Source organism: Vicugna pacos, chromosome 1, assembly GCF_048564905.1.
Source record: "Vicugna pacos chromosome 1, VicPac4, whole genome shotgun sequence".
Classification (NCBI taxonomy): domain Eukaryota; kingdom Metazoa; phylum Chordata; class Mammalia; order Artiodactyla; family Camelidae; genus Vicugna; species Vicugna pacos.
In genome coordinates, this window is record NC_132987.1 from 112,576,517 (window position 1) to 112,601,783 (window position 25,267).

Here is a 25,267-nt window from a genome sequence, read left to right on the forward strand (position 1 = left end):
AGGTATAGAAATGAGTTAGAAAAGTAAGCATGCATCAACCAGTTGTGTCAAAATCCACATACTAACTATTAAACAATCCCCAGGGAAAGGTGGGTATCTCAAGTCAGAGAGACCTGTCTCTTTAGAAAAGGGGAACCCACCACCTCCAAATACAGACAACAGGCCCTCAGGGTCAGCAGCCAGCACGCCCCCCCCCGGGAAAAGGGGAGGTAAGATGATGTCCAAGTGTCCACGTGTGTCCAGACACGAGACACCAGAAGATACCATTTCTCAAAGATCTCTAAAATCCAAGTTCATTCTCAACAATTTCTAGAAGCAAAATGTATTCCCCCTATGGGAGAGCCCACATGAGCATACCACTCAGAGCCGAAATCCTCCACCACACCAAACGGGCTTGAAAAGCTCCAGTCAAATCCCAAGGCACTTCAGAAGGCCTTCTTCCACTTTACATTCGTACATGCAGCCATTTACAACAGGGCCACTCAAGGCTGACGTTTCGCAGACGAATTTCCCACATCCTGTATTTACTACATTCAGAGTATTCCTGGGCCTTCACACCCACTCCCGTCGGTGAGCTGAAAAGAGGCCCCGAGAGGAGGCCAGGTGGGTGAACAGACAGGGGTCACCTGAGCCAGGGCTCCCACCTGCAGGATTTCAATCTGATCTCAAATCATAGAAATAACAGGCAGGCAGAGTTTAAATGCCACCTTGAAGTGCTCCTGAAAAGAGGGGAATATTTAACATTCAGGTCTGCTTTTTGCTTTCTTTTAACCATAAAGTCCCCGTGAAGAAGTAATCCATGCATATAATGTATCCAATACTGAGAAAAAGCAAGTGTGTCTTCCAGTGTTCCGTCTGTCCGGCTAGCAACAAAATGGTGTGTTTTCACATTCTGGTTAATTTCTCTACTGCTGAAAATTACTTCCAGCTCCTACCTCTTCTTTAGTTTCCATTTTCTTCCTATATGAAATCCCCTACTCCTGGAGTAGAAAAGAAAACACAACCAGATGATAACCCAATATTTTAAAATAAAACACCAAGAACATAACATTTAGCTGTGGCATCTGGGTCTAAAATAACATGTTTAAATAAATAACGCAGTGGCGTCTTGATGCATAACATCCCTATTACAGGCTCTACCATATGGAGAGAAACTTCAGTACATCGCAAGGAACCCGAGGACATAATTTGCCGTCCCAGGCAACAGGCTCACCTAACGTCCCAGAGTTAGGAAGGACTCAAGTCAAGAAAACTTATCTATAATACAGATAAACAACAAGTTTCTTCTGTACAACGCAGGGAACTATATTCAATACCTTGTAATGACCTATAATGAAAAAGAATACGAAAATGAATATATGTATGTATATGGATGACTGAAACATTATGCCATACACCAGAAACTGACACATTGTAAACTGACTATACCTCAATTAAATTAAAAAAAAAAAGCAAAAGAAAACTTGGGTCTCTTGACTTCTAACCCCACGCTCTTCTCTTTTGTTTTATGGAATAAACACTAAGTGGCAAATAACGAGAATCATTTTGTTTAAACACAAATAGCTGAGCTTACTTACCTCCCTCATCTAATTAAAAAGAAAAAAAAGGAGAACATTCACTAAAAGAGAAAAACCGCTGTGCTCTAGATGGAAACAATTTCTACCAATATCAACACTGACACTGGAACCACCTAAAGAAAACCTTTGAACCCACCATGAAGGAACTGAGTAAGGAAACTCTCACACTCATATTCATGCTATTCATATGATAATTAAAAATCACCCTCCAAGGACCTAAAAGGTCAGTTGGTTAGATCTTTTCAAGGCTAAATGGTCCATCAGGCATCTGCACAAGCTAGATTCCTCTAACTATTGAAAGAGCAGAGCAGAAACTAAGTGCCCACTTTGTCTGTTTGCCCCTGACTCTTAGAAATAAACACTGAAGATGCACTGACTGTTCCAGCCTCACAGGAGAATCAGAACTGGGAAGAGGCACAGAGGCGTGGGGGGCGTGGGAGTGCCGGCTGCCCGTGTGTCGGCCTGGACTTGCTGTGCACTGGCTGTGTCCCCTTACATCTCCCTGCCTCAGTTTCCTCAGCTGTAAAGCCAGGATGATAGTAGTTCCTTGGGCCGTTGGGAAGATTAGAGGTTTTACTCCATGTTAAGCGTTTAAACCTGTGCCAGGCAGAGAGCAAGCTCTTCATAAGCAATAGGAATCAATAATAATATTATCATTAATGATTTTCCCAATCATGTCACCGTTGAACAGCAAAATGTCCTGACTCTTCGAATGTACCAAGCTTCTAGACAACATCTTCCCTTCTACACGGTAAGCTCCTTGAGGGCATGAGAGCTGTGCTCACACCTCACTGAATCCCCCAAGACACCTCTGAAGAGGAGACCCAGAGCCACCCAATGAGTGACTTTGCGGAAAAACGAGTAAATCAACGAACTCCCTTCCCATCAACTCCCCATCCCAATCAAGACAAAGTCTAGTAACTAGATGTCACTCTGTTAACTTGAATACATTATCTCAATGTGGTTTGTTGGGACTTCTGTAAATGCATTAGGAGGAAAAAAAAATATATCAACAGTTATTACCCAGAGGCTAGACCAGGAAAAGCTTTCAATCAACCCTTGTGGCTTTTGCTTTTTCCACTTGGATTGAACTCCGTGCTTGGTTTGCATGCAGCCAGCTGCAATTACCTCCCATATTCCTTCCAAAGCTAAACCCACACAGAACTATTGGACTGTCGCAGACTGTCAACCCTTGATTTTTCTTCCAGATGGGATACTGCTGCCTCACGACCTCCTGTCTGGGTGATCTTCATTACCAGACTTCCCATCTCCATCACAGCCTTTGGTTCTCATTACACAGATTGATGCTGTCTGACCAGCAGGGAGTCCCACTGATCAGGGCCCCCGCCACCTCATCTTGACTCTCCTGGGATTTCAGATACTTCACCTGCACTTCCAGCAAAGAGAACCCAGGCCTCTGGAACGAACCTTTTTCTAGCTCTGAAAGTAATTATCTGCAATCCCATCTCTCTTGTCACCACCCCACCCCCACCTCAGTCCATTCACTTTCTCATAATAAAACCGGACTCCAGGGAGCATCAATTAGGGGCAGAGAGCGAAACCCGTGCTCTGGGCCGACTGGCTTCTTCCCAAGCTAAACACACTTATGTAAACCTGACTCCATTACCGCCCAGCCCGCACACGTATCAGGGCACCCAGCTTTCCCGGAGTTAAGCTTTTGTTTACCTGCTGTCAAGTGGGTATTTCCCAGTCAGCCTCTCCTCCCATGGAGGCTGGTAGCAACCACCCCAACCCCCACCCAGGCAACCAAATGTGACATCAAAGGAGCCCCCGGAGTGGCCATCTGTCCCTGCCATGCCAATGTTTATGCAATGTGGGCAGGAGAGGAACAGGACAACCGAAGAATCCAGGGAGTCCTGCTGCATCATACCCAAGGCAACGACACCCCAGGTTACATGTGCTGCAGAGCAAGACAGGGGCAAGAAAGCCCTCAGTGTGCCTGGACAGGCTTCTTCTTCTTAAAAAGGAGGATGAAATTACTTAACTTTCCTGAGAGTATGCAAGGTACGGGCTTGATATGTTTCAGCTGCAGGTGGGCATCTAAAAATAAAGTCAGACCCCTAATTTTGTAATTATTTTCAAATATTACACACCCACCCCCAAAACTAAACATGGTACGCCAGGCAATCCTGACTTGGGTAACTTCATGAGCAGTGAAACGCCAAGGGGAACTGGCCAAGGTAGAAAATGTAGAGATGAGAAACAAACCAGGAGTCTCAGAATTCTAGAATCCTCATCTCAACACCTCTGTTTATACCTGGAATGGAAGGTTCTGAGACTGGTCCTGAGATTACAAGTCAGATAAAGCACAGTTCAAGTCCAGGGTCACCGCAGTGGCAGGATTTTGGTAAAGTCACGTGGGTTCATCAGCTGGACTTGGAGAGGACAGCATGTGTCCCTGGGTGGGTGTGAGGTTCAGTCACGTACTCTGTTGGAGAATACCACGCAGAATGCCAGGCGCACAGGAGGTGCTCAATGTATGTGGTCTCTGTTCCTCAGCATCTTCAGTTCCAGCCCAAGACCTTACAGTGGACTTACACACAGGAGGTAAAGCACGTCTGAGCCAGCCAAAAAGGAGAGGTCACTGTGGACAGTGAGGCTGCCCATTGGCTAAAACTCAACACACAGACTCTGCTGGGGGACATCATTGCTATCTTTCCAATTGGGGGGGAGGGGGGGATGCAACATGATTCAACTACCATTTACATGAAGTTTGTCAAACCACATCCCAAGCATTGGAAGTGAATTCACATTATTCATCACATAAATCTGCTTAAATTCCCCCGGAGGGGGAGACAGTTAGCCACTGTGCTTGAAGCCAAGAGATGATACATCCACCCTGTGATTCAACTTGAACAGCTGCAGCGTGAAAGCACACACACGGGCTCACCCAAAAATGCGAGAACGATTTCAAGATTTGCCCCCTCACTTACTTTATTTTTATTTCTTCACTTTTATTCCTAGACCTCATTATTTCCATTCATTCACAGAACCCAGAAACTACCATGGCATTTCTTTGGACAGCTCGGCCCAGGTTTTGATGAATCCCTAAAGAATCAAATCACCCAACACTTACAATGTGGTTCTGGGCACCAGCACGGTGCTCAAGGATTTACCTTCAAGCTGGGAGGAGAGAAGATATAAAAGGCAACATCTGACAAATAATACTGGTGCTGAGGGGGAAAAATGACTCCGGGCTGGAGCAGACTGGAAAGGCAGCGAGGGGGAGGTGAGCTTGCGCCGACTCTGAAAGAGCTGGGGGATGGTCAGTCCAGCAGGAAACCGAGTGGACACCTGCCCAGAGACAGGACTCACTGTGGCTGTTTGGGGACATGCAGAGGTCAGCCGGGCGGTTCAGCCACTTCAAGCAAGCATTTGCAGAACACCCCGTGGCAGTCACTGTCATCCACAATGAGGCACATATACAGAAAAGGACACGCAGCCCTGCCTTGGAGAAACACGCAGGAGCATTGCGGTTAAGAGCACAGCAGGTCAGGCGAGGGGGGTTTAGATCATCCTGGCTCCCCCACTTTCTAACTCTGCAGCTTGGAACAAGTTACTTCAGCCAGAGACAAGAACTGGCATTTAAGTGACTTACTAGGATGCACTTCCAGAGAAAACCAGTGGTGGGGTGGGGAACGAAGCGACAAGGGCTCTCTGGAGACGGGACGGGGGACACCTCAGAGTTGTCCTGAAATACCTGTGCCCTCTCGATGGTTAGCCTTGGCTAAAGACGGCTCTGGGGGTGCAAGGATTCCTCAGTCCAAGAGGGATCAACTCCTGAAGCCAGCTTTCCAACAAAGGGAAGGCGGTGCTGGCTGCATCAGGTGAAAGCAGGTGGGCGAGGCTTATGTGCATGAAAGGTAACGTGGCTCCTTACACTGCGCTACAAGGGGTTGATCATTTTTATGATCTACAATTGTATTATTATCATTTATATTATTTTTACCCCTTAAAAAAATCCAAAACCCAATTATAGCAGTACCATGGGATGTAAAGATCAAGGTCCCCAGACTGCTGTGTGCAGGCGGAGAGAGGAGTGGCCCCGGCTGCCCGCCGGGATCGAGGCCGCCAGGAGCAGCAGGTAAGACAGGAGGAACAAGTCACAGCAAGGCCCGCAGAGCAGGGCCTGCAATGCCGGTGGGAAACCACAAGCTGCAGGGATCCCAGTGCCAAACCGTGCAGCGGTTTGGGAGAAAGTCACACACAGAACTCCCGTATCACCCAGCAACCCCACATCTGGGTATTTATCCAAAAGAAAAAAAAGCAGGGATCTCATGGAGTTATTAGCACTCCCGTGCTCACTGCAGCATCATTATTCACAGTAGCCAAAATGTAGGAACCACCTAAATGTCCACCGATGGAGGGATGAAAAAAAATGCAGTGTGTACAGACACACACACACACACATACACATAGATGAATATTATTCATCCTTAAAAAAAAAAGGAAATCCTGCCATTTGCGACAGCATGGATGACCCTTGACTTAAGAACACTGTGCTATGTGAAAAAGCCAGTCCCAGAAAGACAAATGTGGCATGATTCCACTTCTCCGAAGTCTCTAAAATCGTCAAAACTCATGAAAACAAAGGATGCAATGCTGGCTTCCAGGGGCTGGGGGCAGGGGGAATGGGGAATTGCTAATCAACAGGCATAAAATTTCACATATGCCAGATGAGTAAGTTCTAGAGCTCAGCTGTAAAATAGCATCCCTACTGCTAATGCAAATCCTGTATCATACATTTAAAAATCTGATGAGAGGGGAGATCTCACGTTAAGTGTTCTCACTACAGGAAACTCTGTTTGAATTGCAGAGCTCCTGCCTCAGGAAGCATCTGTGATTCTGCCTCTCCATCAAGTCAGGAGTCAGATACTTTGTTCAAATTCTGGACCAGCCAGCAAACGACCAAAATCTGATCAATGTTCGATAATACAGCAGCTTCTCACCTACTAACAAGGCTTGTGTGGCTCTGTTCACGGGAGGGAGGCAAGGGGTCACTGCAGCCGATTTCTCTTCTCCAGGTGCCTGCAAATCGTGCGCCTTTGCGAGTGGATCCTTTCAACGGGCAGCTCCTTGCCCAGCAAGCAATGACGGCACCCCATCTGAGCACAGCAGCGATGCCCAAGTGAAATACTGCTCTCTACCCAAACCCACTTCCCAGTTTAGACGAGGGCTCATCCTCTGTGTTAAAAGTAACAAGATCTCATGTCCGAGTGCCCCAGAAAAAGCCCATTCTGATACCAGGCTTCCCCTTATCCGGTGTCAGGAGGGCAGGCAAAAGAAAATCCAGGAAGACAAAGGTAGGAAGGTTACCCTGGAAAGTCTCTAAAACAACACGATCTGAGAATCAGCGGGAATCTTCCTCCTCATGACTCCAGGAATAAGGACTGTGTGCCAACAACTGGTGACAGTCCATCGGGGCAGACCCAACTCAGTTCACGGGGGCCCTGACGTGGGGGTCACCACGACCCTCTCCTCACCAAACCCGAAAGATTGGCCTGCCCATGCCAATGACCCAAGGAGAAAGGGACCCTCAGCATCAGAAGGTTCCCAGGAAGTCAATTTCAAAGCCTCAGATCGGGAGTGGGGACAATCAGAATCCCTCTTCCCACCGAAACAACAGTCACAAATAATGAACCTCCTGTATTCCCAGAATAGGAGGCTTTGGGCAGGATCCTGCAACAAGGACTTTAAAAGCTTGACTCCTTATTTCCCAGCATCTGCAAATGCCCCACTTACCCCATCCCAAAACAGAAGAAGCTTCTCAAGATCTCCAAATGTGCCGTCCGCAGGGGCAGCTCACGTCCCAGGTGACAGGCTAGGAGTCAGCAGCACATCCCATGGTACCACCCCTCCTCCTGCTCTTCCTGGCTTTCGAGTCTAGAAAGGTGGGCCTCAGTCCACTGTGGTTCTACCTACAAGAGCAGACACAGGAAAATAATGGGTTTTGCGGTCATTTTTTATATTCCTCTAGATGTTGCAAGATCATCCTCTGAAACACTAATGAGACAACACCGGAAATGGACTTCGTATGTTGCAGATACTCAACACATCAGTGTTTATTAGTATTCGTATTTTAATAGTAAAAGAAGCATCTTACCAGGCCCTCATTGCATTATGGCCTTGAAGATAGCACTTTGGCCATGGTTATTCTTGCCCACCCAAATCTCACAATTTATGGAAGTCGGAATTCCCAAACACTAGCAAATACAATTCCAAGGGACCGCACGAGGCTCTAGGATCCAGTACAAGATCTCACAAATGCACCCCTAATCACTAAACAAATACAACTTTCCAAAAGTGACGATCTCTTCCCCCAAACGTCGTACCAGTGAACCCCACGCTGACACTTTGTTTTCAAGCAAGAGAATCAAAATAAACTGGGGAAGTGGTGCTGCAAAACACTTAGGAAGACTACAGTCCTCTTGTTCTCCACGCTCATAAAATCACCAACTAAAACAAACAGCAGCCCTGGCGCTGTTACTCAGCGCTCGGGGTCACAGCGGACAGGCCAGACGCAGGGCAGCCAGTTCATCAATCTGCCGTCTTAGAAAATAACTCCACAAAACGTAAAGCAAGACTCACTCCTCGCGCAGAACGGATGCTGGCACCACACCATAAAGCCTTTTTTTTCCCAGCTCAGATCCTTTCCTGTGCCCAGTTCAGCCCTTTGCGACACTGGACACCTAAATAAATCTTAACCATTTTTTTCCAAATACTCTCCAGGATCTTTTGAGTTGAGACACCCCAGGGAGAACACACTGCTTAAGTCTGGTTGACTTCAGTAAAGCTATAGACCTTTGTGCAGGAATATTAATCAACCAACCTCCTCCACCCTAGGCTCCCTGTTTCCCTTCTTGGTTACGAGGTCAGCTGTAGCGTTAAACAATCCACCCTTCCCCCCAAAGCGCAGAGGAACTCCAAGCTCTGGAAAAATATTCTCAGAAAATACAGTGACAATACAAAAGTGATACAGTAATGATCAGCACCACCTACTTCCCAGTTAAACTGTGCAGTAACTAAATTTAACAAACTTTGCCTTCATAGAAGCAACCCCAGGAACTTCCATGGCAGTTTCTGCCAAGTATTAAGCTTTGTACCCATTTCATTTGTACCCTAAGGACAGCAAAAAAGGAAGGAAGGGAAGAAGGAAGGAAGGAAGGGAGGGAGGGAGGGAGGGAGGCAGGGAGGGAAGGAGGGAATCAGAATAGAGCAGTGAGACCCTCAAGGTGGTGAGATGGACTGAAGGGAAAAAAACACAATCCCAGGAAGGTAAGATAAAAAGTGGAGGTGAGGGGGGAGGGAATAGCTCTGTGGAAGAGCCTGTGCTTACTAGCGTGCTCAAGGTCCTGGGTTCAATCCCCAGTACCTCCATTAAAGACAAAAAATTTTTTAATAAATAAATAAAATTAATCCTCCCTCCCCCCCTAAAAAAAAGTGGAGGGGAAAAATGTACAGCCAGTTTACTACCAATCAACTAGGATAAAGATGAAGACGCTGAAGCTATGGAAAGTGACCCTAGTGATCCCATCTGCCCATAGTGAAGAGATAACAACTGATACAAGAGGCTTTGTTTTATTCTGTTGCAATAACCTTTCACATTTTTGGAAGGAAGATACAGACCGCTGTGAGGTTGAACAAGAGAAGGAGAGGGAAAGACTCAAGGTACTATGATTTATTAAGTGTCTACTTTGTGCCGAACTACAGGGTAGGTACCTGACATGAATACTCATGTAGAAATATCACAACAGCACCCCCAGAGCAGTTTTCATGATTTCCATCTCACAGGAGGGGACATACATGCTCAGAGAGGTTAGGCAATTTTCCTGAGGCCCCACAGCTAAAAGTGACAGAATAGGAATTCCAACTCAGCTCTTTCTGACTCCAAAGTTCTTGTTTTTATACTGCCACATACCCAGAGAGATTTTTCTGAGAAAACTTTAAAATGCCAAGGCTCATGCACTGAATGTGAACCAAAATGAGACATTCTTCCTCCATCATTACAGAAAATTTGCTCTGCCTTGGTACAAAGTAAATCTGTATTGTCAGGTGGGTTGAAAGCACCTCCAGTTCACATTAAATTACCAGTAAGTTTTATATAATTTCAGTTAGATGTTTCCAAAGCAATTTCACAGGGTGTGTCCCAGTGAATATACAAAACCCACCTTAGAACAATTTGATCCAACGTGTGTGATACCCAAGAACACAAGGTATGTTTTATTTTAATAAAACTGAAAAACATTATGTCAATGTTTTTCCCATAAAGATAAATACATAATGTCTTCTGCCATACAGCTAGGAGACTCAGTTCCTTAGTTTTAAAGGCTCTTAAAATCTTTTTTGACAGAGTTCCACAGGATAGAATTTTTTAAATGCATATCAACTTAAAAGAAGTAATGTTTGTTTTTGCTTCATTTAAAATACAAACAAAACCAAAGTGGGGTCTTCCAAAAGACCAATAAAACTGGTAATACATTAGCAAGACTGATCAAGAAGAAAAGAGAAAAAGGCACAGATAACCAAGCCAGGAATGAAAACATTTCTACAGATGATAGAGTCTTTAAAAATATTATGAAAGGATGCTCAGTGCAACTTTGTATCAATAAATTTAAAACCTTACATAAAATAGGAAAATTCCTATTTAAAAAAAAAGAGATACTAAAACAAGATCATCTTAATGGTCCTATTTCCACTGAACAAACTGAATTCGCAATTATAATTTTAAAAACTTTCTAATAGCCAGAGCCAAACCAGGTTATTTACAGGAGTGGTAAAGGGACCATAAGAAAAAAAAAGGAGACACCAAAGTTATAACACCTTCAAGGTCATATAGTAGAATTAACCCAATTTCAAATGTCTGCATGATGATGTCTTTAAACAGCCCCATGTAACAGTGTCGAGAAACCTTTATGCATAACATATTCGCCCTTCTCCAGCTGAGGATTACTGTTCCGTAAAACTCCATGAGCAAGGATCCATTAGTCAGTTTCACCAGCACTGTCACGAGAACCGGTCTGGTTGTCTTTCCTGTTGAGTGAGTTACCAAAGGTTCCCAGGGGGTGGGAGGAACCAGCACCAAGTTCATATCTACCTGCCATGCTCTTTCCTGAGCCCACAAAGACCTAGAACTCAGGGCTCCAGCAGTGTGACAGCCTGGACCGCGCAACCTGATGTTTTTCCTTGGGATGTGTCTGGATTGGTTTAAAAGTAACTCCATTTTCCTTCCGTGTCATTAACTTCAGGGAAGCTGGAGGGTGAAAGCAAACTAAGTGAAACTGTGGCCACGGCAACCTGGCCCTCAGCCCCGAAGTTCAAGTGGCAGGTGGGCTGAGGAAAGCCAGGCTCTTCCATTCCAGTATTGGAGGATGACAGAATCGGTCACTAACATCCTTGTAATTGCACCCAGCGCAGAACTGGGAGAAACAGTGGTTAAAATGAAATGTGATTTTCTGTAAATATAAGAGCCACACATTTATTCACTTTTCTTGCCCTAAAAGTAAGACAGTTCTCTAAAAATTCTTATGAAGGATTAGCTTACACACACACACACACACACACACACACACACACACAGCTCCCACTGCTCTGCACTAACCTTTTGATCAGATATAGCATAGATGACACAGGTAATAGTTAACCCAAAAGACTCCATCTAACCCCTCTGCAGTGAGCAAACACCACACATGCCAAATGAAAGCCCCTTGAGGGGCTCCAAATAAAATCTAAAGAATGTTTGAGTTTGGCCAAGTTTACCATTTGCTGAGACATAGTAAGTGTCTTTTGCAATCACCCCAACCCCAGTGCCACCCTCCACCCAAAGCTCCTCTCCACACCCCACCCGAAATTGACTTAGGCAATCAGTCTAAAGATAAACCAGCTGCCATAGAAACACTAACATTTTCATTAAAAAAAAAAAGATCCACATAAACAAATAACACCTCAATAACCAGGAAGCCTTGAGCTGAACTCACTTAAGAAGACAAAATTAATGAGAAGCAGAGACTTCCCCATGCCTCACTCCAGAACTCCCATCCTGGAGCCTGCTGGGCGCCACAGCTTCAGAATATTCCTTCGGAAGTTTTTGTCACTTAGATCCCAAGACGTTCATGGGGTTCACTTTTAAAGACATTGACTTGTTGTTACTGAACGCGCAGCAGGACAGCGGGGATTGGGCGCATCTTTGGTGCACAATCTCCTTCCCCGATCCCGGATTCTGTGCGATCCTAGGCTACAGAAGGCAAGAGGGAAAAGGCGAAGCCCTTTCAAAGCCTAAACCCCTTTCCTCAGGGGCCAGACCCACATGGGTGGCTTCCCCCGGCAGCCCCGGCACAGCGCTCGCCGATCCCGGGCCGGCGTGCTCGGGGCGCACAGGTCCCCGCGCCCCAGCAGCGGAGCCCAGGGCTCTCATCCCGCCTCTCCCGGTCCAAAGCCACCCTCGCGGCTGGCCCTCACCATCCAGCACAAAGAAATTCGCCGGTGGAAAGAAGGGTTTTAAAATTCAAGCTCACCAGTGCTCAGCGAGGCGCACATGCTTCCCCGGTCTAGCTTCCCATCTCTCAAACTTCCAGTAACAGAAATGAGGAAGCAGCAGCCTTCCCCGGCTTCTGGCATTGGGAGTGGGCGTAACTTGTGAAGTTTCGTGCTAGGATGAATCTGGTCGTTTGGGTGTGCTGGAGAGGGTTTGTGGCTCCTCCCCGCCCACCGGCGCCTCCCTCCTCTCCGCCTCCTCCAATTTAATTCTTTCCTTTGGCGTTCGCAAGGCCACCAACTCCCCAGCGCTCAGCTCCTCGCATCCCTAGGGGAAATTAATTCCTAACAGGTCTTAACCATTTTACAGATGAACCTGGTCGCCCTGCAGAAAGCCTGAGTTTCTGTCAAATTATTATTCGACTAGCACAAGCCAAGAAAGCAGTGCCTCTCACCAAATTTAACATGCTATAAATCTTAAATAACTGCTCGGCAACCCCTCTTCCCCGGGGGCAGGGTAGTTCAGCAAGTGAAAACCTAATTCCTAAACATCTAGTTTAAAATAATGGAGGACAGGAGGGAAAAAAAAACCAACAAACTTTCAGCTAGCTATCTTTCCTTTAAAGCTTATTACGGATCAAACTTCTATATATAAAACAGATAAACAACAAGGTCCTAATGTATAGTACAGGGAACTACATACAATATCTTGTAACAATCTATAATGAAAAAGAATATATATACGTATAACTGAATCACTATGCTGTACACCACAAACTAACACACTGTAAATCAACAAAATTTCAATAAAAAAGAACTAAAAAAAGGTTATTACAAAATATTTCAGATATACAAAAATATATTTGAAAATTATATAATGAGCCCCCAAGTATCCATCACGAAACATAAAAAATTTAAATTACCAATATTGTTGAAGCCTTCTTTAAACTGCTCTCTGAAATACATCCCTCTTTCCCTCCTCTTTGAAATTTAACTGCTGTAAATTTGATTTCCCATGAGCTATTTTTATATAAGAGTTTCCAAAAACTCTAAAGGACACATGCTAAAAGCAATCCAATGAGTATCCTTCAGCTGGACTTGCTCTTGGTTCCCAAACAAAAGTTTCATTAAATAAAACTAACAAGGACCACACATTAAATGAAGCCTCAGGTGGCTGGTTAAAGAGAATGAGAGAAATCACAGTGTAAGAAAATAGGGTTTCTGGAATGACAAGCAGAGGCCATATCTGAAATGCATGAAGCATTCATGGATGAAATTGATAGATTAATAGAGCACTATCATTTTACAAGGTTAATAGCTGTGTCAAAAGCCAAGGATACTGACCCACATTGCAAGGGGCTTTTTTCAAACAAACAGGCTACAGAAATAGAAACACAACATTTATTATTAAAGAAGTCCTAATTGCTCACATGCCTGCCAGAGTCATAGGCTGGGAGCAGTCCTCAGGAAAGGGAACTTTCAAGATAATTATGATAAAAATCAAAATGGTAGAAACTATGATACATTCAAAATGGATTCAACCAGAAACTGACACATTGTAACTGACTATACTTCCGTTTAAAAAAAAAAAAAGTAGATGCCTAGTTCATCTTTATATTCCCAGTACCCTGCAAAGAGGCCAGCATAAGTAGAGATGTAATAACTATTTGATAAATGAGTGAAGCAAACAAACGAAAGAGTGCTCGTGAAGACTTCTGAAGGCTGAAGGCGCCCAATGAAAACAGAAAGGAATGTTTGGATAGAGCCTTGGTCCTTAACAGGAGGTGACTTTGCCCCCAGGGAACACAACAGCAGTATCTGGAGACATTCTTTGTCATCACAACTTGGGGGTGCTATTAGCATCTATTAAGAAGTAGTCAGAGAGGCTGCTAACTATCCTAAAATGCTCAGGAAAGCCCCCTACAACAAAGAATTATGTAGCCCAAGATGCCAACAGTGCTACTAGTAAGAAACTTTGAGATGGAAGTTTCTCTATCAACTGTCATTTAACTGATTTATTCCATCTATGATCATCAACATTCTAAAGAGACTCTCCAGGGACTTACGAAAATACAGGATAGCATTTCTCCTTCCTTTCCACTGTACAGCAGCTGAGGGCTGCGAACCATCTGTGTGGGCTCAGGAGAAAATGGGCACTGGGGTCAGAAGCAGTAAAGCGGTCAGTGGTTTGGGGCACAGCCTCAGGTCCATGCAACACACTAAGCCAACAACTTATGTTGAAATTGGATGATGATGATCAAGAAAAGGGTGGAAGATGTGTAGAGCTTTAGAGTCATCGCAAGGTTGGGGGAAGGAGGCATGGTGTGCGGAGTGAAATACACACAGAGGTGGGCTTATCACAGCCACATCAGTCATCGACAGTCATTAGCTGGAGACACTCCATTGAGAACAGGAAGGATGTTTAACCTCATTACAGCTTATCAGAAAGAAAGTTACAAATCACTTACAGGAAAAAGAATGCAAGCATCACAAAGTCGACCAGTCGGGGTGAAGGACTTACAACGTGGAGACATCTTCTCTACAGTTTTTCTGATCTCATCATTAACTAAGAATCATTTCTTTTTTTTTTGAAATTTACTTTTTATTATTGTCTATCACAAGTATCTGTCCCATAAATTCAATTTTAAACTTTGCCCTTTTTTTTAGATCCCATATTTAAGCAATATTATATGGTATTTTTCTTTCTCTTTCTCGCTTACTTCACTTAGAACGACAGTCTCCGGGTCCATCCGTATGCTGCAAATGGCATTATTTTATTCTTTTTTATGGCTGAGTAGTATTCCATTGTGTGTGTTTGTGTGCATGTGTGTGTACACGTACACCACATCTTATCCAGTCATCTGTTGATGAACATTTAATTTGCTTCTGTGTAAGCACTATTTCTTTTAACTGGACTGCTATGGTTTTTTTTTTCTCTTGAAGAAGAAGAAGAGTTTTGTTGCTGTTGCTCAGTGTCTCTTGGTTGGGTTTGTGGGGGTGGTTCCCAGGAGGCAGTGGCTTTCCTCATCTTGAATCCCCTTTGAAGCCTAACAGAGAGTAGTTTCTCAATAAATGCATGTGGGATTAAACCAAAAGAGCCCCTACTTTAATGCCCACTTCTCAAGCGAGGAAATAAAGAATTCCCTAGAGTTGCTTCCAAAGGAATCCACAGGGCACCTGAGTCCAACAGTCTGAATGACCTGTGAGCACACATAAAACCTGCTAGTCTCATTCAGTGGCTGACAGATTGCTGAAGACCTGACACAGATGAAAGCTCGCCAAGGTCAGCACCCACGAGGCGCCCAGGCAGTGGCCACTGCCACACGGAGGAACATCTCTACACCAAAGCGTGCACCCCTACGACAGAAGGAAGAGTGCCAAGCTGGGGGTCCCCTCCACACACCACTTGACAAACTGGCTGTGAGGACGACACTGATCTCTCCTTAAGTGACCAGCTTCTTAACCTGCGGTATTAAAACCATTCATTTTGCTTTTTAAAGGTCATGTGAGTTTAGGAGGGAAAATGTGAGCACAATTCTGAGCCCGACCAAAAAGCAATAAACTTAGGCACGAACGTACAGTATTTCTGCTCCAAAGAAATGAAGCCACACAACATTGTAAAATGACTGTAACTCAATTTAAAAAAAATGTTAAAAAGAAAAGAAGAAAAAGAAAAAGAAATGAAGCCAGTAGAGGGAGCACAACTGACTTTTGTTTTTAACAATTTCCCACAATCAGGATGAACCTGGGGACGATGTTAAAGGATACAAGTTACAAACATAATCACGCACTCCCACCGAGGAAAAGATTTACATAAAACACTTTGGAAAACTATAAACCACGACACCCTCACAAGGCATTTGTACTGTCATTGGATATTTACACAAGAACTAGCTAAAAAGACCTAAGAGGGCTGTGTAATAAAGAAACACAGGCAAGTTGGAAAACAACATTTGTCGCGTGGGGAAGAAAGTCACAAAGGGTTAAACTTCTTTCCCTTTGTCCATTGAATTTACACTCAGAAACAAACAAAAACTATGGAGAGTTTATCTTCCCCAAAGCTTTTAACATAGTCTTTATCCTGCTGTTTTCTATATTAGATCTACAATAGATGGCTTTTAAAATTCCTTTTAAATTGTGTTCTCAGTTACACAAATGCTTTAAGCAAGAACCCTCTGGATTTCTGTTCAGTGGTCTGCAAAACCAAGCAGATCAGGGATCCCGAGGCAGCTTAACCCAAAAGCATTGCCATCAGCTCAGCTGACAAGGTCTGCAAATTGGATGCCGGCTCCTGCACCCGAGCTTGCACGTGGAGCTCGTGAGAAGGGGTCTCACGAATGAGGTAAAACGCGCTCACACCAACTGCCATCACCCATGTCAACTGTCAGCAACAAAGCTGGGGAGGACGTGCCCCCTCCTCCTGCAGTGAGGTGAAGCCCAACAAGGGTGTTAACTAACACAGTCAAATTGACTGAATCCAAATAAAAAGATGATTCCCCAGCATAATTACAGATCCAAACACAGATCCCGTTAATCCTGGGATGTCACTCTGGAAATCCAGAAGCTTTTTTCATGAATACATTTTGCAGTTGGCTGCCACTGTTTGCCAAAATCAATCTCTTATATTTGAAACTGACTGAAAGTCTAAATATGGACCCATCCCACCCACTCCTGTGGTTGGTGATCTGAGGATCTGCTCAGGAATACTGACGTGTTTGAAAACCCTCGATTCACCCAGGACAAAGCCTTCCTTCTCCCTGAGAAAAAAACAAGTTTCATCCTTTCAGGCGAGCCCTTGGTGTGCAAAGCCCTCATTAAAATCGATTTGATGCAAGAATGTTGTGCGACTTAAAGTTAAATTCTTCATCAACCAAAGTTAGAGACTCTTAACAGAGATTTCTCTGTCTGAAAACAGAATGTGTTAACCAATAAGCAGAAATATTCCTGAAAATACAGTATCTGCTGAAAAGAGGCCAAGAAAACTCTGATAGCCTTTCAACGCCATCTCCAGCACACACTGCGGTGACCGAGTGTGTGGCAAGTTCCTTAAAATCCGGAGCCTTCAATTTCCTCAACCATTAAATGATGGTGTTCAAATTAATTTTTTCCAGCTCCATCTTTCAATTATATGTTTCCATGATTTTAAAACCCCCATGGCTTTCATTGCCCCAAATTACATTTCCTTACAGAACAACTTTTATCTCACAAGCCAAGATCAAGAGTTTCAGGCCTCAGTGGTGGCCCACATACTTATAACCCGACCCAGGCTGGTGACTGGAAGGGTGAAGGGGAGGAAGGGCAAACAGAGGGTAAGGGTAACAAAGAAGACAGAGGAAAAGTCCTTGAACTCTTAGCACCTACTTGCCATCAACCACGCGGGGCCAGATGCTGTCCTGCCCACACACACCGGGCGGCGGCTGCGTCCATGTGCCCTGGGCGCCTTGCACAAGAGGTACATGTGGTTCGCGGGGGAGAGAGCATCTGGGGTTTCACTGGTGGGGGATCTTCCAGGCACCTCTCCACTCAGCAGCAATAGACAATCACAATCATTATTGGCACTAAGAGTTAGGTCATGCTGAACAACGAATGTACAAAGATAAATCAAGTTCTAATTTCAGTCCCGCCTTCTTCCCAAAAGAACATGTAGCCAGGATAGCCTTATGGTCCTCTGTACTGCAGCCTCTAGAAACAGCCAGCTCCGGGAACGCTCCTTTTTGGGAGACCTCATTTGGTCACGGGAGAAGCAAGGACATGAAGTAAGAGGATCTTGTTCAAGTCCAGGCTCCACCAACAACCAGATGAATAACTCAGGGCAAGCCATCTAGTGTCCCCGTCAGTAAAACGGGAGGCTGAAATATATGCCTTTGACAATGAGTTAACGGGCTTTGTCCAGGCACACGCTCGACATTCTCCCTAAGTAGTGAAGATGCTATACCTGCAAAGACGGTTTTCAACCAGGAAATAAGCCAAGCCTATATTTCAAACTACATTTGCATTTACAATGTTCTTGACATTTTCCTGTTGATATTGCTATTTTAGTAATGAATAAAGTGCAGTTCAGACACTAGTTACATGCCGGCTGAGCGAGGGGACCCCTTCCAAGACCCCCAGGCCACAGAGAGACCTCGTCACTCTCCACACTGAGCCTCTATCGTGGGGAAGCGCAAGTCCTCTGGCGAGGATCGCCATGTCAGCCACGCTGGCCCGTGGCACTCACCAAGGACAACCTGTATAACTGTATTTGGTTTTGTTTCTCATGAGTGAGAATAGTTTTTTTATTTTTATTTTATATTAAAATACATCAGTGATTATCATTTCACATTTTCTGGACCAGAACATAATCCAGGTGAACCCGGACAGGAGTGACACACCTAGCACTTGGGTACGATGGTGAAGTGGAAAGGACCATACCCACAGGTGCATTTCCAACACCTGGCACCTTACAGAGTTCTCTGCTAGTGACGGCGACACAATCAATTAAAATGAGGGGACTTCTGATGTCAGGGGAGCATGCTAATGACAACCCACTTGTCTTGCTTTGCCCTGCCAAGGACACAGGCATTCGATCAGAGGGTCTCTAGGAGCACATGGTGCCATTTTCCCTAATGAAAACAAAAATCTAACATGCAAAGATTATTTTCAATCAGGAAATACAACAAGCCTCAATCTCAAAATTTTAAATGGCCCAAGGTAGGGCAACAGACACATGCAGAGTCACAGACCCTCACATAGGTAAGAGCAGAGAAGAACTCTTACAAATTATTTGTTCATTTGAGGTCAGAAGAGTTAAGTAACCAGCTCAGGCTCACTGAATAAAATGATGGCAGATTCAGCCTAGAAGCCAGATCTATGGAAACAAATCGGCTGTATGTTCCATCAACTCAATTATTACCTCCTTAAATAAAATTCCATAAAATAAACATTAAAGGTAGTATATATATGCATATATAATTCTGTACCCCAACATACTACAAAAGGCATATGTAAATAAAAAGTGAAACAAATTGATCCCATCTAAAACTAGTAAGTAAGCCATAGTAACTGCGTGCATGAGAAGTTTCTTGGCTCATCCCCAGACAAGTAAACAAGAGGCTCAGAGACCTGAGATGCAAGGATGTAGTCAAGCCAGGATGGCTGAAGGCGATGTGATTCACCAACAGCCAGCATCCTCGCAAACAGATTACAGTGGTAAACTTAGCAAAACTGCGGGGAAAGCCTGGTAGAGACGTGGGACACATTCATATATTCATACATGGCCAGGGAGTCATGCCAAAAACAAGGACTCCCCCAATTAGGAAAGCCCTACTCCTAGAGTCCCAAGAAATTAAAATATGTCTCTACAGATGCCACAAAATAGCATCACTTATCACTGGTACACGAGCATTCATTGCAGCGTTATTCACAATAGACAGAAAGTGAAAAATAACCCAGGTGTCCATCAACAGGTGAAAGGATAAACAGAATGTGGTCTGACCCACACAATGGAATATTACTCAGCCATTAAAAGGAATGAAGTTCTGATACATGCTACAATATGAACGAACCTTGGAAATATTATGCTAAGTGATGGGGTCAGATGCAAAAGGACAGCTACTAAACGATCCCACTTACATGAAATGTAGAATAGGCAAATTCATCAAGATAAAGAGGAAATTAGAGGTTAGGGAAATTAGGAGTTATTGCTTAATAGCTACAGTGTTTCTTGGGGTGATGAAAAAGTTTGGGTCAGGGATAGTGATGATCATTGTACTACACTGTAAATGTAACTATTGTCACTGAGTCGTACAAATAAAAATGGTTAAAATGGCAAATTTTATGTTATATATTTTTACCACAATTTTTAAAGAGTCAAAAAAGACATATTTGCACAGGGAACTATATTCAGTATCTTGTAGTAACTTACGGTGGACAAGAATATGAAAATGAATATACGTATGTTCATGTATGACTGAAGCAGTGTGCTGTACACCAGAAATTGACACATTGTAAATTGACTACACTTCAATAAAAAATATACATACTTAAAAAAAAAAAGAAACTGCAGTCCTGATTTCTAAGAGACTTGCATGTTCTGATGCAAATAGGAGTACCTGTTGAGTCTCTTAGATCTATTGATTTATGATTGCAAGAAATCCAGGACTAAAAAGATTCATTGGGCCATTGGCAAAGGAATCAAACATGTGCCTTCAAATAGAGAAAGAGCTATGTTGGTAAAGAAAGAGCAAAAATATTTACGTATGGACAACTAAGGTAATTACTGTATTTGAATAATTCACATCATAAAACCTTTGATTAAAAAAAAGACATATTTTTCAACCTACTGGCTCAGGTATATGTAGCTTTTTAAACTACTGCTGCTAAAAACAAAAGGAATCAAAACTTTAATCTAAGCACATTAACCAAGCTTTAAAATGTGCCGATTCTCCCTGTTACATGACCATGATCCCAATCACACGCCTAAAAGAGCATTTTTCTCCAACTGTAAGTGATAAAATGAAATTGTCTAACCTGTAAAATTAAATCTCTTGCAATTATGAAGATGAAACGAGGCACACCTTGGCACACCAAGAGCTTCCAGAGTGTGCCAGGTGTCATGCCTGTAGGGAACATCTCTCACCGTAGATCCACGTCCACCAACCCATCCCAACCCCAAATTTCAAAGCAGATCAAGAAACCAGAAAGGATGGGATCTGACTCCAAAACCATAAGAATGGGAAATAAATCAAACTCCAATTACCAGTTGAAAATACGAAATGGCACATATTTAAACAGACCACAATTTATACATTTATCCCATTTAACAGACCTAGACTGGCCAGAAATTCCTTTTCTAGTCACAAGCCTATCACCTAATTTTTGTAAAGCCTCTGTCCCTCATCTGCAAAACAGGCTATAACAGTATTGCGCTTGTGAGGCCATATTTCCCGAGCACTTCGTGAAAAACACGAGGTTGGGGGCTGCTCATCTATTTTTGTACCTCATCCTCATGACAGTTCAACAAAGTACCATGGCTACACCCATTTTACAGATAAGGAGACTAAGGCACAGAGAGGTTACGTGAACTGCCCAAAGCTGCTCAACAAATAGGAAGCAGGTCTGAAATTCTAACTTGGTCTCGCTGAGGCTGGGACCCTATCTCTCCCCGATCTCATTGCTCCAGCTGGCCTGTAGTCTTGTCATCATCTTTGACCTGGGCATCCTCATATGCATTGAATTTGTTTTTATTGTTCTCATCACCATTAGCATTCACAGGTTCTGGGCTCACAAAGCCAGAGAGCTGAGTCTGACTCCCAAAGCCCACGCTTACTCACGGGGCACCTCATCTCCCTTTCAAGGCCAAATGTGGCAGGCAGGCAACCAAGGCAAGATTTCAGGACTTGTCCTGGAAGGTAGTCATCATGCCATCTGAGAAAGATGACTGAGCAAGGTTATCTAAGATGAGCAAATCAAACTGGGCAATCGTCAAAGGAAATTCACGAATATATTCACCAGGTCCTTTCGCAGAACCAAGGTCTCCTGCCAGAGCCAAGTTCAAGATCTGGGCTGAGATAAGTAACCACTGGGTGGGTATTTCATACTAACCTATTTGCGATTTTGGTTCACAGTCAAGAAATACATACTGAACGGAATTTTGCTCGAGCTCAACCAGCTCACGCTCTCCCAGACTTCCCAGTAAAATACAGCAGGTGACTCACAGGATGACACACTGCTCTTGGTGGAGGCACCAAGAATTACACACGCTTACCGGTCGGTGTGGGGTAGGATCACGCAAGCAGGTTGACGAACGTTTCCCCAGATCACCTGGAACACCCAAGCTCAGTCTTCTGCTCCCAGCTGCCTGGCTTCCAAGAAAAGGAATTTCTCAGCGTTGGATCACAGCAATGCTAACCTTCCAAGCCGAGAATCCTCGCAGAGGGCTGGTTGTGACCAAGATAAGCCATCTCAGCTTCAGTGCATTCACACACCTTGCTGAGGCTGGAGATCATGACTCACACTCCTCACTCCTCCCAAAGCCTCTGTTCTTCTTTCTAGCCACAGATGAGCTCAGCCCGTTAAAGAACAGCTGTAATCCTTTACACACATAACTTTCCATTGGCAAAAATTAGTCAGGTTGGCTGGGTCTGAGGTCAGCAGCCTCCTGAAGGAACACCCACCAGACAGCCTCCTCTCCCAAAAAATCAAATAGAGCTGCGAACGAACTGCCCATGTCCCCGGTCTCATAGACGCTACTGCCACATCCAGGGAGTCTATTGACTCATTCGACTTCAATAACCAAAAACAATACTCTTGGCTTTGGCATTAGCATGGATTTTTGTTTTTACAAGGACATGGTGCCAGCTTGTGCTGTTTGCTCCCGTGGGGACTTGCCTTTGTTCTGGGCATACATGGACCTTTGATTTGAGCTCTTTGTTCAAGGTACCTGCTAGTTAGGTCCTCTGAGCCACTCCCCCAGCCCTCCACCATCACCTCTCTCCCCTGGCACACTTCCTTCCCCACTTCCCTGCTTTAGGTTGCCCCCTGCTTTATACACACACTAAACATTTTCTTATATGACTATTTGTCTTATTTATTGTTTCTCCCTCCCACCCTCCACCCTCAACCAAATCTCAGCTCCACCAGGGTAAGGACTTTTATCTACTTTGCTCCCGACTCTATTTTGAGTACCTGGAAGAGTATTTAGCACATGGTGAACCCTCAAAAAATACCTGTTGACTTAAATGGACTACACCCTTGTGATGATAACCAAGACCAGAAGCATGACCAAAACCACCCAGGCATGACATCTCTCCTAAACGCAGAGTAAAGTCCTCTGCCACTTCCTTTTAGAATCCCAAATAGCAAGAAGAGAAATAGGGACCAGGGTCGGGGAGACGGGGGCATATATACGTTTATTCCAATAATACACAAATACTTGGGCTTTTCAACTTATAACACCTACTAAGAATTTTCAAGACATTGCATGCTAAGTATCTGAAATACATAGAGTTGTTAACCAAAAGGGGGAAAGATACCAATAAACCCTCCATACAGCCAACACCATGCACCCCACCCTCAGTTCACGGCCTCCCGTCTAGACAGACCATCCCCTCTCAGACCCTAACCCAAACATCCCTCCACCTTTCACTGATCCTCACAGCTCTGCTGCCTCGCAGTCCTCCTTGGTTTATCATTAATTTCCCTTCCTGAACTTCCTTGTCCCTCTATTACTTGGTCACATCTGTCTGGCAAAGATACCAACCTGCTTAAATCCAACAAACTGCCTAGACCCAAACAGTTGACTCTGAGGAAAAGTTTTTTAAAAACCCAAACAACCTATTGGTCTTATTTTAATCCCATGACCACTACTGTCAAGTCCCCTTAAATGAAATCAGTGATTTCACACCAAAATTCCCAGTCCACTCAATGAAGTTCACATCTACTCTTCTCTTCCCAGATGCCCAATAATTTCTCCCCACCTTTTCTCTCAGCTGGTGATTTTTCGTCATACTTCTCTGAGAAAATTGAAGTGGTCACATGGGACCCATCACTTTGAAGGCTACATATAGTCACCAACACGTGTCTGTCTGCACCCAGATGCTCCGCTCCAACCTCCTGCTTGTGACCTTAGATAACTATCACATCCTACCTAAAACCAATTCCTCCACCTGTGACTAGACCCCACGCAACCCCACCCTCCACTCAAGGACGATGTTCCAGCAATTTCCCTCTCTCTCCTCTACATTCTCAAACTCTCTCGCTCTGCTGCGGCATTTTTGTAGGCATGAAGATGCACTCTTTTTTCTCCTCTAAATCTAAATCAATTCTCCGCACCTCCACCGCTGCCACTAAAGTCTGAGCCACATCCACTCCCTACCGGACCATAGCACGGCCTCTCAACTAGTCTCCCTGTTTCTACACGTGCCGACCTACAGTCCATTCTCATCCTAGGAGCCAGAGGGAATCTTTCAATGTGAAAATGGGACCACATCCCTTCCCTGTTCAACCCAGGGTAAAAGCCACACTCCTGGGAGGGCCCTACAAAGCCTGTCACCTCTTGCTTGGGCCTCATCGTTCCCTCTCTGACCTCGTCTCCTGCTCCAGCTCCCCTCACTTGTACCACTTTAGCCTCCTTGATGCTCCCTGAACCTTCCAAACATGCTCCCACTTTCTGGAACATTCCAGATATGCAATTAACAAATCCCTTGACATTCTTTAAGTCTTCATTCAAATGGTACCTTCTGATCACTGTAGCCTAGTTAGGCCCACTTTTCCCCACCAAACTGCCCCTCTTCCCAAAGCAGCTCTACTTTTCCTTAACATACTATATCATTCAATTTAATGAATTAAAATGAAGAAATATTAATAATAATTAATTCACTACAATTAATAAACAATTGTTTACTATTTAATGGTAATTCCCAAAGACAGGGACTTTGTCTCTTTTGTTCACTGAATTATCTCAACCACCTAGGACAGTGCTTAGCACACAGTAGGACCAAAGAGACCATTTTGAGTGAGCAAATAGTATTTCTTTTTCACAACACTAGTTTGCAGAATGGAGGGACAAAAATATGAAAAATAGAGAAAGACAAGGTAAGAGACACAGAAAATACAGTAAAAAGGTCCAATATGAAGGAAAAAAAGTGAATTGGCAAAAGAGATGCAGACTGGAAATTTCCCAAAATGCATAAAATCAAGGTCCACAGACCCACAGTTTCAAGAAGTCCTATGAACCCCAAGCAGAAGAAATCAAAAGATACTGACACCTTGACATGTCACAGTAGAACTGCAAAAGCCAAAGATGGAGAGAAAAGTCGGACAGGCAGCGAGAGGCTGCCTGATGCTTTCAGAGCATCCACGGGACAACTGAAGCCAGCAGAGGGTGAACGGGGATCTTCTAAGTGGGCAAGGAAAAGAACTGCCAGCCTCGAATTCCATACTGAGTAAAAACAAAGGCCATTTGAGACAGATAAAATAATAATGTCTTAGGAGGTTTAACATAATTATACCATAACAATATCCTATAAACCAGATGGGGTAAAAGGAATTAAAATACTCTCATGCCCTGGTGTTATCTGGGAAGGATAAAAATACCAGTTTATATAAGATGCTGTATCTCAGGTAACTATGGGTAATTTTGGGTCACAAAGAGATTTTATTTAAATAGGACAGACACAAAAGGCATGTAACTAATAATCCTGATTACATTCAGGATTAAA

At 44.1% G+C, this 25,267-nt stretch overlaps 1 protein-coding gene and 1 long non-coding RNA gene across 16 annotated transcripts in view; one reads left to right on the forward strand and one right to left on the reverse strand.

Annotated features, from left to right (window-relative positions):
• The window catches only part of TIAM1 (TIAM Rac1 associated GEF 1), a 354,254-nt gene that overhangs the window by 176,080 nt on the left and 152,907 nt on the right, over window positions 1–25,267 (reverse strand). For 2 of the 14 annotated variants that reach the window (XM_072968374.1, XM_072968297.1), the window contains exons 1-2: window positions 12,110–12,241; window positions 7,341–7,516 (exon numbers count right to left, since the gene is read on the reverse strand). The exons of 7 other annotated variants lie outside the window; for them this stretch is intronic. The gene's annotated coding sequence lies outside the window, so the exon portion shown is untranslated. Of the gene's footprint in view, window positions 1–7,340; window positions 7,517–12,109; window positions 12,242–21,813; window positions 22,068–25,267 lie in introns of those variants that run through there. 5 more of the 14 variants (XM_072968300.1, XM_072968382.1, XM_072968389.1 and 2 more) reach the window with 4 other exon arrangements.
• On the forward strand, window positions 3,856–6,690 carry LOC140700675 (uncharacterized). Of its 2 annotated transcripts, XR_012079200.1 has the most exons (5): window positions 3,856–3,945; window positions 4,098–4,145; window positions 4,589–4,827; window positions 5,578–5,682; window positions 6,415–6,690. It is a non-coding gene; the product is annotated as an uncharacterized lncRNA (long non-coding RNA). The 2 variants fall into 2 exon arrangements; XR_012079214.1 differs by lacking the exon at window positions 5,578–5,682 and having other exon boundaries at window positions 4,589–5,089.